The 18,219-nt window shown below is 38.5% G+C and overlaps 1 protein-coding gene across 2 annotated transcripts in view; it reads right to left on the bottom strand.

Annotated features, from left to right (window-relative positions):
• Positions 1-18,219, bottom strand: part of msi2a (musashi RNA-binding protein 2a) — a 112,548-nt gene that overhangs the window by 74,672 nt on the left and 19,657 nt on the right. The window lies entirely within an intron of this gene.

Genomic DNA, 18,219 nt, shown 5'->3' with positions numbered 1-18,219 from the left:
AAATGATCCCATATTCCTGTGTAGACGGTTTCAGCCGCAACAACATAAACAAACATTATGTGGCCTAAACGTAATTTCTAGGAGACATCAGCAAAGAATTTATAACTGTTGAGGAGTTTTTTGTATATACATTTAATAATATTAATATACAATGAAATATTCATATAAATTAAAGGGGACAGTTCAGCCAAAAATGAAAATTATGTCATCATTCACTGACCCTCAGATTGTTCAAAACCTGTATAGATTTCTTTGTTCTGCTAAACACAAAGGAAGATATTTGGAAAAATGTCAGTAACCAAACAGATCTCATCCCCCATTAACTCTAATAGTATTAATTTCCCTACTATGGCAGTGAATGGGGGATGAGATATGTGTGGTTACTGACATTCTTCCAAATATCTCTTTTCTTTTATTGAGTGAATGATGACAGAATTTAAATTTCAGGGTGAACTGTCCCTTTAATATCAAATAAATTGTTATATTAACCAAACACGGTTGAAACCGTCTATATACAGTATACATTTGTATCATCTACTATTATGTGTGATTTAAACATTTGTAAATATATTCAAACTGTTCTTTATAATGTTCAAAGACAAGCGATTAAAGAAAAGTCATATTTGCCCACACACTTGATCATGTGATATTACTTCTATATATTAACCTTTTTGCAGTAGTAACTGTTAATGATTCATGCCATTTCTTAGTCCAATCTCAAAGAAGACATGTTATGTACAGTCTCTCAGAATGGCTCAGACTGGTGACATTAGGTTCATGTTGAGGTCAAAAGTCTGACCTCGGCTGACAGGTTTGTCTTTGAAGATCTGCTTCCTCTCTAAACAAATTCTTTACGAAAGCTTTAAAGGAAGTGCCGTAATGATTCCAGTCAAAACAAAAGACACACTTCCTCAAGAGTTCACTGCTAATAATCCTGTTACAAATCACTTCCCTGATGCCATACACACGTTTGGGACCATTAGCGCACCCTTCCATTCCGTTAAACCCCTGACATGTTTACTTCTGCTCTGACACACGTCCAGGTGCTTTTCACCTCCGGTTGCACATAAAAACAATAACCGAGCAAAAAAAAAATCGTCATTTTCCCCTCAAAACACAATTTAGAGACGAAGAGGGAAAGGAGGGGGTGCATTAAAACCTCAATTAATTCCTAAGCCAAGTAAATACGATTATAAACAGCACGCAGGGACTGTAGACAAGATCATACACCTAAAATACATCAGCAGAAAAAATTGAAATAAGAAAAGCAATTAAATACAATAAATGTGTCTATTCTGTCACAGAAAATGCAATAACCACACCCACCAGATAAAACACCAATCAACAGTGAGCATGTTTAAAAGCAGGGCCATGAAATATACAGGACTATCTGTGCGTCTACAATAGGGATGCACGAAAAAAATTAGCTGCCATATCAGCCGATGCCGATAACATTAAAAAATACTAATTTATCGTGCATCCCTATTGTAGACGCACATATAATACAATTAAGGCCGATATATTATAGCCAGTAAATCATTTCATCTGGTTAAACTTCTTCAGCTACACGCTGCTGACAGTTAAAATACAGCACAGTACTGTCTTTCCGTCTTGCTCATTCACTTACTGCTATAAGAATTTTTTTTTTGATATTTGTACGGTATGTAGATACAGTATTTATGAATGTGTAAATTGAGACCTGTTAGACATGTGACAATTAAGAACAATTTTCTGGGTTGGTCTGGAAAAACGTCTATAATTTGTTTATTAAATCAAAAATATACCAGAAAAGTTTGAAGGATAAAGAATAGTAAAGTAGGCTTGGTACATGGTTTTAAGAGAAAAAAATGGAACTAATGGTGACCTTGTTTTCTGCAGTAAATGTTTTCAAATAAAAGCAATTGTACACTTTTTGCATTTCATATTAATATTTAGATACTGAATATCGGCCAATATATTGGTTATCAACTTTCAATGTTAAAGAAGTATCGGTTTTCATTATCGTCCAAAATTTACATATCAGTGCATCCGTAGTCTACAACCCGTTTACTTCATCAGAGCCCAAAACGAGAGCCACCAGGCTTTCTGACGTTATCAGGGTCACGTCTATCCCCCTCATTCTGTCTGCATGTTTACCAGCATCCCCGTTTTTATCAGCACTGATCTGGCAAATGGAAACAGCACCCGGCCGTGTCCCCATCCTCCCGCCGTTTCATCAGCTTCCAGTGACACCTCGGCTCTCGGCGAGAGGCGTTTACCTTACCACCGCCGCCGCTGCTCTGTCTGTGGACGCTTACGTTTTTAGCCGCCTCTTTATGCTCTGTGACAGGCTTGCCCAGAGGGCTGATGGGATTTCTACAAGCAATGCAACAACGCAATTACTTTCTCTCCTGCTTTCTCCATGGTGACAACCCGACTGGCTCAATCCTCCAGAAAACTTGCAGAGACGGAAAGACAGAGGGATAGCTGGATAAAAAAACTTTTTTCTTTTTTGTTTATGTTTAATGTTTCACATAACTAAACTACTTCATAGCCACAAACTCACACCTCTGAATCCCTGTCAGCCAATCAGAATCAAGCGTTCTACAGTGTAAAACTGTACACACACAATATTTGATGAATTGATGTCAAAAGAGAGCGTTTTTATAGAATTAAACTGTAGATGGCATCGAGCAGAAGAGGCTAATGAAGCCATGCTAACCATTAAAACTCCTCAACCACCTGATCGCACCAGGTCCTTCGTGACCGAGAGCAGGGATCCGTTTCACTCCAGGAGAAAGAGAATGAGATTTGCACTAATATGAGGTTGTCGCTCAATATTTGTGCAGAATGTGTTACTGTCACTTATTTAAATAAGATCTGAGTTATGAAGATGTATTCCCAGCTCAGCTCAAACAGACAGGAACGCAGCCGAAGGGCTCCAGGGAGGAGCCAGAGAAACGGAGGAGAAGAGTAACATACTGAACCGCACACACATGCTGCTGTTTTACAGCTGTAACACTGAAGGAGAAGCCAAGAGCATGAGAGAGGACTCACTCCGAGAATGAAAGACCTCTCTCGGTTCCTAGAAGGACAAGGTCTCCTTCTCTTATTTTTATCTCATATTTGAGTGCATGAGATCTACTGTGGGGTCACAGGTCTTTTCCAAGGACACATTCACTCAGGCATGAATAGAGAGGAATAGCAGAGTAAAATACATGGTTGCACATGACCGGGGCCAAAAGAACTTGTAAGGTGATACAAATACAGTGTTGTATTAAAATAACCATTTGATTTTTCTTCTTTTTAGAAAAAAAATACTTTGAAGACGTAAACATTTACAAAACATAACAATGGACTGGTTTGAATTCAGCTGAAAAATAATTGAGTTAACATTGCCCTTGAGATATATACTTGGCAAGAATAAACAGTCTGCTGGATCTGGACTGTGAAAAATCTGGATTTGCATTGTGACTTTGGTGAAGCTGGGCGATCTTCATATGGCCACACTCCAAAATCCAAAACATATTCATACGTCTGACCAAAATACAAGAGTCCAAATTAAAACTGTATATAAGGGATAGTTGTTATAAAATGAAAATTCTGTCATCATTTACTCACCCTCAAACCTTCATACATTTCTTTGTTCTGCTAAACACAAAGGAAGATATTTGGAAGAATGTCAATAACCAAACCGATCTCGTCCCCCATTTAGTCGCATAGCATTTATTGTGTTTAGGAGAACGAAGAAATCGATACAGGTTTGGAACATCCTGAGAGTGAATAAAGGAGGACAGAATTTTCATTTTTGGGCGAACTTTCACGCATACCATTTCATTTGAATGAAGAAGTGAGATTTTTTTTAAATGTAAGATATCTATAAAATACAAGATTAAAAGGAACATTTCTGCAGTCATCATAATAATCTACGGAAGTATAACTTCATTTATGATGCGTTGCATCAGAATATTTGAGCAACCATTGTGCAACGATAAACTCAACCTTTTATAACTCTGTATAAATGACGCTGAAATCATTCAAAGGTCTGTTATTGTCGACTTCAACGCCCTGTAAACTTTCAAAGCCTTTTGTGAGATCAAACCAAAGGCTTGGTCACTTCTGAAAGTAACACGCCGCCTGCCAGGCAGCGACAAAAGCTTAAAAAATTCACCAAATCATGAGCTCATACATCTGTGAACGCAAGAAGAGCGAGAGCACTCTGGAGAAGAACACACTCTGGAGAGCCTCTCTATAACACACACACACTTTAATTCCTGCATGACAAGAATGAGAGCCTCTCTCTCACACACATACACACACATTGTTATCCTCCATGGCCCCTGATTTAGTGAATGACAGTATTTGTGGACAGCTGATTACAGTGGTCTGACTTTGGTTTCATCCTTTAAACAAGGCCACTTGAACCCAGAGGCATCCGTTCAGCCGACACCTCTTTCCTGTGTGGAGCTTTTCTTCATCTCGTCTCTCAATCAGAGCACTTTCTCCCTCAGCTTTCTGCCTTCTGTTCGTTTTAAAAGAGCAGTGATTAGAATGTGGCCGTAGCCATCAGCGATCCACAGCGGCTCTCGCTTTCCTACCGGTGATTACAGGGCTTGACGTCCACCTGCCCGAACGCCAGACCAGATCAGCACACACACGGGAACATTTAAAACTGCTGTGGTAACTCGCACGCTCTTCCAGCCTTCAGTTTATAGCACAAAGCTCTGTCTATGTCTATCCAAAGATATTTCTGGGATGTATTTTATAATGTGGCATGCTTTTATATGAGCTGTTTTTATGAACGATCAGTGCGAGGAAGTGTCCACACAAACAATTCAACAAGATTTACTCAGCTGAAGAGAGAGATGTGCTCACACAAAACTGCTGTCAAAAGCGCTTGAGGTGAGCATTATATGCAACATTAATACATGAAATGTGAAAATGCAGCATCACATCAGTCTGTCACTGGTGCCACTTAGCTATAATTCTAATGTTATACGTAGCAGATCAACTCAAAATACATAGAATGAAAAAGAAAGATCTGTCAAGAGCCCTAAAACCAACAGTCTGTGTTGAACTGTTTTCTACATAAAGTCCTCTCGCATAATGTAGAGAGCACTCTATAAAAACACTATCATGATGTCTTTAATATTGACCGAGTAATCACATGTTCAAAATTGAAATCTTAGTGAAATTAATGGTTTAAATCAAACTTTAATTCTCATTATCTTAAAGCTAAATACCTGAACCTGGATATCACAGAGTAGGTCACACAAAACTCTTATCTTTGACAGAAATTAAATGAAATAATCTTCTAAATAAGTCTTCTTTAACTCATTTTATTGCTTTTCCTCACATCCACTGCATAATTTAACAAACTTTATTTACTGTACGATAAACAATATGTCAATGTCCAAATATATTGCAATGTGAATATTTTTTTAACCATAAGATCTAAGCTATCCACATGACAGTTGCAGCCTAAAGCTTATGTACTATTGTTAACAATGGTCTCAATTGTGTATATTTTTATGTCTCCCGAGGTAAATAAGGAGAAGTAAAATGAGAAAGAGCAAAAATGTACATAAAGTACATACATTTCTGATTTGTAATCTGATTAGTATAGTTAAGGGAAAAGTTCCCTTAGTTATAAGGGATAGTTCTCTAAAAAATTAAATTCTGTTATCCTTTACTCATCTTCTTGTAACTTCCAACCTGTATGACTTTCTTTCTTCGACAAAACCCAAAAGAAGATATTTTAAAAATGTTGGTAACCAAAAACCATTGGACAAAACACCAACTCAAGTCAATGGGGACCATTGGTTTTCTCCAACCAACATTCTTCAAAATATCTTCTTTTCTGTTCTGCAGGAGAAAGAAAGCCTCAGAGGTTTGAAATGTCAAGAAGGTGAGTAAACGATGACAGAATTTGGGGGGAACTATCCCTTAAAGTTTCTTAAATCAAAAGAAGGAGCAATCACTGAGCCAAACTTTCCTGTAGGTTATTCTGTTTACTTCTGCTGTCCTTTAAAGAACTGACCCAATCAAAGCTTTCCTGCATATAAATGTATCCTTAATTACTAATTACAACATCATTAGTGCTAAAGTAATGAGAGAGGCAGAGACGCTGGAACTTAAATACATGACTGACAGGGGAAATCATTCAAGATCAGTTACCCCACGACTTGACAGTTACCTTAAAAACACTCACACACACCAAGACACATGGTTACACACGTTCATCCTTCAACATCTCCCAAATGACACTCGAGTTTGCAGCTTCTGTGGGATTGGGACTTTCACCGCCTTGAATCCACAATGTATTTATTCTGTTTAAAAAAAGCGTCACCATCAACAGGAAAGATCATGCGGATTTTGCGTATCGTTGATGAAAGTGTATCATTATTGGACAAATATAAAAAAGAAGAAAATGTGCTTATGGCACATTAAGCACATCCGAGAATGAATTTCTTAAAACTATTTAGAAATATTCATTTTATGATTATAAATTACTTGTCTTAGGCTGAATTTAGGGAATTTGTGCTTAGTAGTTGCAACCGTTTAAAAAATGACCTCGAATGTGCCCCTCTAATATTGCAGCATCCCATCCCATCTCTCTCTCTCTCTCTCTCTCTTTCTGCCTCTGCACCCACATTCCCGCTGAGTCACCATACACCACAACTGGAAGAAAGAGAGCGTGAGAGAGAGAGAAAGTTTTTGCTGTGAATGTGTAAAGCAAGTTGGCACATTTAGTCCTCCCCCTCCTGACGCTGGTCTCACAGATGACTGGGCACCAAGCTGGCACTGCCATCCTGCGGCTCTGCCCTGCGCTCTGCAGAGCACCTTCACGGCTGCCGAGTTCAGATCGGTTCTCTCCTGCACCGCAACAGTCCTGTAACCTCATCACTGCGGGATTTTTAACAGGGGCCAATGAGCAAGGCACCGAACCTGCCAGATTGGATCTTGACGGCTCAAGCTATGAATTGCTATACATGGAAGCACGTTTAAGTTTAAAGACTGAAAAACAGCTTGAAGAAATATGTTGTTATAGACCACCAACTTTTTCATTATCCAAATAAATCCCAACATTATTTTCCCATTAAATATTCTATTTGACTCAGAAATGTCACATTACACAATAGTCATCGCTACATCTTTCTGTTTATCATGTCTCTCTCTCTCAGGTTTTCAAAATGAAGCTGTTCATCTGAGCAGGAAACTTGGCATCTGGTCAGCCTCTGGGGAGTCCAAACCACTGAGTTACCCTAACACGCACGCACACATGCACACGTACACACAGACTAACCAAATCTCTTCATCTATCTCATTTTCACTGACTCACTCATTTCTCGCCCTCATCTCTCCTCCGTTCGCATCTCTCCTCTATCTATCTTTGGTAATTGCTCCCAGATCTCTCATTTTCTCAGCCACGCTCTGCTGCTAAGCTCTTAAAGATTTAGGCACGTCACATAAACCCGTCCTGTCGCACACCTCCACAGAACCGCAGGAACTCTTCGTCTCTTCATTCTCTTCTGTTTAACCTGTAGGTCCGAGAGACGATTAAAAACAGGGTTCTTGTCAAATGGAGCCCTTGGGCCCATAAAATTGTGGGTCAATTCAGAGAAAAACAGCTCTGCGCACAATGTGTTCTTTTCAGAAGGAATTATGATGTTTTAAAGCACTTCGGTAAAAGAAAATAACACTTTTAAAACACTCAGAGTCAATCAGCACTTCAGAGGTAGTCAGGAACAGTAACATTAAGTACACTTCACTGATATACAGTCAAAGAAAAGTTGACTTGCGTAACAAAGCGGAATAAAATTCAAGGGAAACTAGTTCAATTAAGTGATTTGAGCAGTTGTTACTGCAGCTGGATTTTCACTTGGACACTTGATCTGATCTACGGATACAATCGTGACAAGGTTTATTCTTAAAACAATGTGCCCTTGGATCACAAAACCAGATTTTCTTTCAATTTTTGGAAAATTGAAGTTTATGCACCATCTGAAAGCAGAAATGCACCAAATATGCTTTCCATTGATTTATGGTTTGTTAGAATCTGACAATTTTGGGCCGAGAAACAACTATTTGAAAATCTGAGGGTGCATAGAAGCAAAATATTGAGAAAATCCCATTTAAAGTTGTCCATAAGAGGCGCTGTAGCAGGTCGTCCCTAAAAAACAACAGGTTTGCTTTAATGCTCTTTATTGGCTTAACGCTATTAGCTTAATGACGTTGTGGAGAGTAGATGAAAAAAGCATAAATTCTAAGCTTTATATAGATAAACTAATAAACCAAACTTGAGTGGGTAATTCCCAAAGAGCTGTCAGCAGCGAGTGATGTTTGTTAGCGTTTTTCTGCCCATTTTGGTTACGATTTTGCTGCATCCACTCACAAAAAGTTTTTATATTTTTACGGTAGGAAATTCAAAAACATATTTTTATGAAACATGATCTTTACTCAAAACCCTAATGATTTTTGCCATAAAAGAAAAAAAACATTCAATCATTTTGCTGGCTATTGCTACAAATAAGGAGTTTCCAAAATGAAATAACTTGATAAAAAAATTATAAATTATATTATTATAATTATCGTAAAACTCATTTTGGAAATAAACTCTTCAAATACACCTCTGCTACTTATAACTTGTGTCAAGGGTCACATATGCATGTAGTGATAAAAAAAGTATTTAAATGCAATGCATTTATCCTCAGTTAGGTGGCTGTCAAATGCATACAAGAAAAAAATATAACAAAGAAATAACATGTAGAAAAAACACTAAAAGGGAAAGATGTTCATTTGTTATCTTGTGTTTATAATGTTTAGTGAAGTAAAGATCAGACATCAGAGAAAAGGAGAAACACAAACAGACACCCGTATAAGTTCAGTCAACAGTGAAATGACTTTTATTTAGTCTTTAATGATGATAAAGGACATCTGACCTGACAGTAATATCTGAGACATGGAAACTACAACGAAAAATGAAAGAAAGGGATCAGATTTTATTAATAATTCACAAGTAAATGTCAGTGCAGTCTGGGGGCCTCGCTGTTAACATATATGTGTCCTTCCTTGAATTGTGAAAGATTTCTCAAGTTCATGGCCACAATACAATAACTTTTTCAACTTAAATTAGTGTGGATGCCCGTTTTATATTTAAATATCGCCATTAAAATGTCCAATTTTATAAATTGCAACTCCAGTTTGAATAGAGCTTCAGTCTGTACTGAATAAACATTGTTGGGTTGGAGTGTAAACAGCACATAGCTCTGTGTCTCTCTGATAAGACCTATCCAACCCATTTGGAGCTTGGACAACGTTTCTTAAACATTCGCTACAACAAAAACATTCTGTGGTTACAGGTGTCATCTTTACAACAATTGAGGAATTTTAAATAACCTTTAATGCATGCACCTGTTCTCATGTCTGAACGGACTTTGACAGATTAAGACAACAGAGGTGGATTCAATACAACGGCAGCACATTGTGACGTTAAAACTTCAAGAAGCAAACAAGATTGTCATTAAGAAGTCTGTGCAGCTTGCTTATCATTGTTTCCAGTAATATGACGGTTTTTATACAAATTCATTTGTAATTCACAAGACAGTGCTGTGCCAGCAAAGACATCCATTAAATCTTCTTTTATGTTAAGAAGAAAATAAAGGCTTATAACTACATAATAAAGGTGAGCAAATGACTGAGGTTTCAAAACCTACTCAAAAGCAACAGATTTTGGATGTTGTGAATCTGACAGAAATATGACCGAACAATTATACACATTCCAGACTCTTAGCACCAAAAAACATGTAGAAAGTTCTCTCCATAACCTAAAAAACTGTTTCTTTGTAATATTCAAGCGTTTTTCATCTGCATAGATACCAAAAATGTGCATGAAAATGCACAACAGTCATTACGTCTCTTTCCATGTAGACTAACAACCACCACACGCAGACTCACACAAAAAGAGTCATAATATATTTTGTTGAGACAAGTAAACAATGCATTAAACATCAAACTCAATCCAAACATCCAAGAGTGTCTCATACAGGTGTTGATCTTTACTGACAGCATGAGAAATATTGATCAACATTGAAGGCTGTTTGGCAGAAAATGAGAATCCTTTATATTTGCAGGCCTTTCAAAATGAGCTTGTCTGTATAATTATCCTGAGAAAACCCAAAATCTTAAGAGAGATTAAAAGAGAAAATAAACGAGAGACAAAAAGATTGCTTCCTCCGGTCTTCTTTCTTTTATTCCAGTTTTCCTTCACTATAGTATTCACATCAAAGCATTTCACGTCTTGCCAAAACAGGAGCCTGAGTTTATTTACATGAACTTCAAAATGCCGCTCTATTTATGAGGAAACAAAGACACCAGACATCAAAGTTCATAAGATCTGGCCAGCGCCTCAGCCACCACAGGCCTTGAGTAAACCTCTGAAAAGGATGTTTTCTTTTTTCCCACCCAACAAATTTATTTTCTATTGTCATTCTCTCACGAGGACAGGAAAATTAACAGAGAACACTCTGAGAACGTTTCATCTGTTTTGGCTGCGAGTTTGTCAGGGCACAGAGGGGTTCTAGACCTCCAGGGTGACAGAGAAAGCAGAACACATCGTCCTCAGCTTTCCACTTGTTTTCTGACACTGGCACATAGGGAAATACAAGAAAAAAGGGACGTCTGCTGACAAATCGCTGAAAATTTAAAAGATCCTCATAGATTTAGAGAACACACCGGATGACTCAGGCTACAGTTTTGAGTTGTTAAAAAGTAAAAACAACTTTTCTCCATCAGAGGTCATAACCTCTTTCTCAAAAATGTTTCAACTCTCCACTCATAATAAATGTTCATTTCTGTTGACATAGCCAAGACCAAATTATTATTAACCAATAATTTTTCCGACATCCCCTACATAACATCTGGCATTACTGAATCAAATCCCACCCTTCACTTTTCCACCAAACAAAGTTTCAATATGAAACAGCAGTTTACATAAGCTGAATGCATTGTGAATGGCATTTGGTGTTGTTTTTAAACAAAAATAAACCGTTCTAACCACACCTGCTATAGAGGTTGGAGACAGATATAGGAAAGAGAGGTGCTGGGAATAGAGAGAGAGCGAGGCATGGCGTGGAGAAATTGAGATCAAGGCCTTTTGTCCCCATTCACGTGTGTCGTCTCTCTCTGCAGACCACCGGCGTGCAGGCAGCGGGACAGAATGAGCTGCGTCCATGCTGCCTGCAGTCCGCTGTTCCTGCACTGCTCTAGAGGGATTTCAGCTGACAGCTGTTATTAATAAACGAGTGCTGGAGGTCAGCTCATTCCTCCGCCTTCTCTCCACCTGACTCCAGCACAGCTACATGTCCAGCATCCCACCAGCTGCTCTCAGCACCTCTGCAGGAGCTGTGGACTAAAAAACGCTCTTTAATCAACAGCTACACTGACTGGCTGTGTGGTAAATACATTCTACATGACCGGGCGGACGTCCAATAAGACGTATGTGTCCTACGTCTCGCAGAGAGCTGGAAAATAAAAAATCGACAATATAATACACTTATTAATAACTTAAAGGGACAGTTCACCCAAAATGTAAAATTGTTTCATCATTTACTCACCCTCGTGTCATTTCAAACCTGTATGACTTTCTTTCTTCTGCAGAACAGAAAAGACCATATTTTGAGGAATGTTGGTATCATGGTACCCATTCACTTCTATTGTATGGACACAAAACCACAGGTCAATGGGTACCGCCGTTGTTATCAACATTTTTCAAAACATCTTCCCGTGTTCTGCAGAAGAAAGAAAGCCATACCTGTATGAAATAAAATGAGGGTGTGTACATTTCCATCACCCTTTAAAGTCCCTGTGAATCGTAAGTTGTGATCGTTTTTACTTTTCACTTCTGTATTTTGATGCATTTCCGATTGACATGGAATGTCGAATAGTGGGAGCGGCTTGCATTTTTCACTGTGGATTGATTGGATATATAAAACAGTCGTGCATTTTGAACTGGAACTGGCAGCAGACTGCGAGTTGAAGGGGAGGAGTTTACAGATGCTCCGCCCAAGTCATCTAACATACGTCATTTGAGTTGGATAGTCACTACAGGAAGTGCATTTTCAGATTTTTAGCCCAAATGCATTTTAAAAAGACACTGACCCACACTGATACGCTATGAACAATGCTATTAACAACAAACATTGCAATATTTCATGAAAAAATAGGAACTATAATTTTTATTTCACTGAGACTTTAACACTACTTTAAGGCAACATATAAAATGCATTCAAGTTATGTTTGTGTATTAATGAATTCAAAATCTATGATTATTCTATGATAGGTTGTATGGCTATGTATTCATAATTTATGTATAACACCTAAAAACTTTTGCATTAAAACTGTATATCTCGATAAATTATGCTTTTGAACAGGTAAGCATTTAGCAACACTGATTGGATTACATTATGTATTAAAATGGACACACAGGCCTAAATTAACGTGAAAGTTAAAATAGTTTTGCAAAAAGACCATCAGACAGAGAATATTGTAACTAGCAGCCCACGTAGCCATAAGAACTGGAGCACAGTTCCCTTGCAGTGGACAACCATTTACACTTCCTGTTTAAACACCAACAATAAACATTTGTTTTGAGATCAAAGAACTGCTGTTTTGTATCTTTGCTGCTGATCATCTTTCCAAAACGCACTAAATCATTTTTATTTTTGAAAGGATCCAGGTTTCCAACCACTCATAATAAAAATGCCCTCCTCTCACTCAAGGCCTTGTACTTTGACCTGTAAACGGACTGCAGAAAATCTCATACATCATTAATGTGTGAAAATATGTATGCGGGACACAGGCAACTCCTCCCTGAGGAGCGAACCCTAAACACACAGAGCGTCAGCTTCCAGAGCTTAATTCTGCAGTTAACACACTCTCACATCTGCCTGAAGAATATCCAACTAACCGCACACACACACGGTTTTGCCTAAAAAAGGGGCGATTCAGCATGCAATGCCTTTAGCTCTGAATTAGACTCGCATAAGGAGTTTCCACTGGAATAACAGAGTGATTTTACTGCCATTTTCAAGAGCCGGCACTCATCCTAGAGAGACACACACTCTTTCTCCTCATCCTCTCTCTCTCTGGTTCTGTTGTTTGGCTTTCTGCTCTCAGCATTAAGCATGGGGACGTAATGTCTGTGAATCATACAGACGCAGCACATTTTATTAATGTAAAAGCATATAAAAGCCGGTCAGAGACTGCAAGTATAAAACTGTTCATTTTGAACAGCACGAGTTTTAATATGCCAATAATGCCTGTTTCATTGAAATCTTATATATATAATATTGCCCAAAAAGCTGTCAGCTATTGCAAAAGTTTGGTAACTACATCACCCAGCGCTTCAGTATGAAAAGAAAAAGGATCTTTTTTTTGCGATTAACCTTCTCTCTCTCTTTTCTCTCTCCCACATTTAAAGAACATCCAGAGACGGTTAAAAATAACAGAAACACAAACAGCGGTCGTCATTGCCCTCACCTCACCTACCCCGTGCCACAATTAATCACACACACAGCTTTATAAAACAGAGCCACCAGACACACAAACACACACACATAGTCTTCCAGCTCTCGTGACTTGACTGTGTCCTGCAGCGTGACATTCCATCAGCAACAGTAGATTTGAAATGCACCTGCCTCTGCTGTCACAGAAATCAGCCGTCTCTGACCCGTCAAACACATGCTGAGAATACATTCAAGCCCAAGACCTGTCAATCAAAACCCTATTCCCCTATAGGAGGCGATGTTAATGTGCCGTCACGACAAGTGGCTGACGATTACGAAGTCATCAGAATAGTGAAGAGATTTACGCATGCTTCATTTCTTATGTCACAGACATAGAGTAACTGACATGTCATTAGCTGTGTGTACTGATTTAACAGATGGAGGAAAAAACACAAATCACTAAGCTTAGGGCTACATCTGTGGCAAGATAAACTTTCTCTGCACTTAAATTTATGTTTGTCTTCACACATGAACCAAAATGTCACTCTCTAAAAAAGGCTTGAAGATGCAACACAGTTATTTCGAGAAGGTATTGAGAGCTAGACTGCCCTACAAAGGCAAAGTGCACTAACTAATGTATGCAAACTCAAACTGAGAAAAAAGTAAAGTAAAGTTTTTACACCAGCCAGTCAAACGTGTTGTGGGTAGATTAGTGGGGATGCATTTATGAAATGCCTTATTAGGAAGACATTTTTTGTAGATAAAAACCATGACCACTTATGTGACCTTTGACCACCAAAATGCAGATACTGCACTCTGCCTCTGGATGACTAGACACAACTAAAACACTATTGCAAAAGCAAAGTGCCGTATCTACAACCTTTCTTCTTGTGTTTCTTACTACATGTTAATTGTTTCAAACAACTTTAATAATTCAAATGATGTTTGCTCGTTGGGAATGTCAGGAATGACAGGACACTAATTAAACTAATAATATCTGATATATTTACTGATTATGAAATAAAATCTATAATCATAAAAGCGGTTGCGTCCATCGTTTTATTGAGTTGGCAATTAAGGCGGACTTATTCAGTCTCAAACACAGGCGGATTGATTTAAAAGAATCAGACTCATCACCTATGTAATTTTAATTTGACACACAGTAGCCTTGAGAAGGTGGCCATGATGCTCCTGAGGAGGAATTCATCATTAAACAAGAAGAAGAAGAAAGGTGGATTGGCAGCTATTTCTGTTGATGCCGGGAGCACGTCGGGTTGATACTTTGCTGAGGAGGCGCAGCTATTGTTAGCTAATTGCGCATAACAATAACTTTCCAAGCGCCAGCAAACTTTTGAGGGAGTATCCCTTGTCACTACAATTGGATTATCTGCCTGAAAGATGTCCGAATCGACAAACATCAACGCAATTATAAATCGGATTATCATTACGAGTGTCAGAGTGGAGAAGGTAGGCTATTGTCTGTTTAGTTTGCTAGCAGCTGGCTAGTTATTGTTACTTTCTATAAAGCTGACATTTGCCTGGCTAGGAGTTAATATTTTGCGATCTTCCTTACACGTCTTTGGATATTTGGGTTTTAACCTGAGTTCAACCATCATTTGACCACAGGATTGTGTCACGGCAGGCTAGCTGGTTGGCTTGTTGGTTCTTTGTGAGTGTTATGGCTAACAAGGCAGAACGCAGTATCTGCGGTGTCAAGGCGGGAAAACAAAACCAGAACCCAGCAACTTCACTTACTGTGGTTTATCTTGGTATTAGCTTGGATTTCGTAGTTACTGCAATTTAAAGATTGAACAAGGAGACTTTGTCTCAAGACAGAGCAGATGTCACAAAATTTTGACCAAATGTATAGTTACTGCGCTTTGCCTTTGGCCGGCATTAGACATCAGCGCTGTTCCAAAACTTACTGAGCTGCCAGCAGGAAGCATTAAAAGGCATTGTAGACACGAAGGCTACTACAAAAGAACAAAACAGATCTTGGCCAACATTCACTAAAATAGTAGGAAAATGACAATAGTCAAAAGTGTTTTCCTACATTCTTCAAAATATCTTCTTCAAAGAAATACATTTATAAAGCAGTTTTTCCTACCAAGTTAGGCAATGGTGGCCCGGAACTGTTCTTCCAAATATCTTTCTCAAAATCTGTATACAGATTTGGAACAACTCAAGGGTGAGTAGATGAAAACAGAATTTTCATTTTTGGGTGTCCTTTAAGGTTTTATTTCAGCTCGGATGTTGTCCTGAAAGGAAGCTTCCTATGTAGGCAGTAGACATCAATGAACCTCATTTTACTGTCTAAAATTAGAGACAGATAATGAGGGTTAACTGCTTGTGACCATAGTATGATTTTATTCTAGGACACAGTCACACTTACTCATATGAAAGTGGAGTCTGTTCCTGGGTTGAGTGGAGACGAATGCGCCATCATCACTCACACTCTCTCTCTCCCTCTCAACACACTCATACAAAGCGTCTGAAAGCAGCTCACAGTTGGTACGTCATAGCGTGGTAAAAATCCCTTTATATAACAATTAACAGGGCCATTTAAAACCACTCTGCTCAACAAAGCTAATTACCCCAGATGACTTCTGCCCTCACTTTGCCATTGTGGCCCAAAATAGCTGGATTCAACGATCTCAACGGGCATCTCGTAGACCGACGTCACACTACAGATCCCATGAGCTTTTCTCAGCGCTGGCCCATGAGAATGACAGATTGACCACAGCTACCTATCAGCGTGAAATCAACCAATATCTCTGCCGTCTTCTTCCAGACTGAGTGAATATGCCCTCACAAAGGCCCTGTTTTTTGCCAGTTGCAGCTGCTAAAATCCACACAGTGAAACAGGTGTGAGCGATTAACCACTTCATTCAGTTAACGCAAGGTGATCGAAGAAATTAAGCTTCCGAAATCAAATCAAATGTTATTTCCTCTTCAGTATTTCTTTCAAAAGGACCTCTCCGTAGTGAAATTCAGATTTTCTACTGCAAACAGCTAAGTCTGATTCATTGCAGCTCTTCAGAGTCAAATACACACAATGAGTTAAAAATAGAGATCCTCACTTCCTGCTCCCATTAGCTCTGTCTTAGAATAGAAGGCCAACGTTTATAGAGACGCCAACACAAAGGAGAAAGACAGAAAGAGAGAAAATGTTCTGTTCTGAGTTTAAAATACAGAGCGGGTACACTCGAACAATGTGAAATATAATATACAAACACATCTAATCTACTGCACACATACACAAAAGCAACATCAGAGAGCGCTGTGAACGCATTAGTTTCATTGGGGATTGGACATAAATGCAAAAGTCTGCGAAAGAGATGCTTTTATGGTTGGGTATTGAGAACCGGTTCCATTTTAGAACCGGTTCCAAATTTCAAAGAACCGAGGAATTCGATAGGACACGCGCATTTCGGTTCTGTTAATCGATTCATGACTTTTTCAAATCACTTGCGAACGGTAGTGATCATTTTACCGTTGTGTCTGTCTGCCAGGACCTGTGACAAGGACCTTATCTCATTACGCACATGCGCAGTTTATTATCGTCGCCACTATGAACGTAGCAAACGTTCAAAAGTTTGGTCAAACTTTGTGAAAAAAGCTGATAGCATTGCCACATGCAATTCGTGTGGTAAAGATATTTCGCGAAAGGGAGTAAGTATTTCTCATATGATGAAATGCGTCATTAATCTGAAGTCTCTCAGCCTCGAGTTCAGACAATTTACAGCTAATAGCAGCGTCTCACACTCAGGTAAGTTACAAAATACAGATAGAGATGATGAGACTATCAGTTTTGTTTAAGTTGCTTTATCTTTTTAAATAGTGATCACAATTAAATACATCCAGGAAGATACAGGACAACATGTTTCAGTTTATTTCAAATGATATTAACTTAAATTATTAATTCAATCACTTTTTAAAAACTATTTAACTCAGTATTTTATTCACAAATAATTGTTTACCTAATGGACGATCTAGCAACTGCATGTTATTTATTTTATGTTGTATTTTCATACTTAAACAGTTATGTGGCAAGACTAAAAGGTAAAAAAAATCTTTAAGTGTTTGCTATTTTTTTCTCTCACCCAAAAATGATTGGAATGGGAATAGATAATCGATAAGAACCGGATTCGATAAGCTGTATCGGAATCGGAACCAGAATCGCTAAATTAAAACGATATCCACCCCTATTTGCCATGCCAGACATCACTGAACAATGAATTTCTGACAGCTCGCTCCAGGCTTCACAGTCAAAAGCATTTTCACAATTGTGCAAAAACCAAGGAAATAACATCCCGGTGGTACATCCAAAAGTCCAGAAAGGTCAGACTTTCTTAACCATCTTGCTACATATTTTTCTTCCTCAATGGGCCGACAGGAATCACGACAAAGGGTGGCACATCCTCACAGCCGTGTGTAACATAGCTCTGGTCCATCATTACCATAATTCTAGTAGTCCAGACTGAATCTAGTCATAACACTCTCAGACTCTGCAAAAACAGCTTCCCTGCGGCTGCAGGCCACGATGAAACAAAGAAATAAAACATGACTCAAACCTGAATATAAAAAGGTCAGTGTCAGGTTAGCAGGATAAGCTTTAGACAAGGGCTGGTCACTGGTTGTAATTGGACGTATCTGGTTTCTGGTATCACATGTTTGGCATAAAAAAGCCCAAAACGACACACTATTATCTCAAAAACTTTAAAAATGTGTTTTG

The sequence above is a fragment of the Triplophysa dalaica genome, chromosome 22 (genome assembly GCF_015846415.1).
Source record: "Triplophysa dalaica isolate WHDGS20190420 chromosome 22, ASM1584641v1, whole genome shotgun sequence".
NCBI lineage: Eukaryota > Metazoa > Chordata > Actinopteri > Cypriniformes > Nemacheilidae > Triplophysa > Triplophysa dalaica.
The sequence above is the reverse complement of the archived record's forward strand: the minus strand, read 5'-3'. Positions and strand labels throughout refer to the sequence as shown.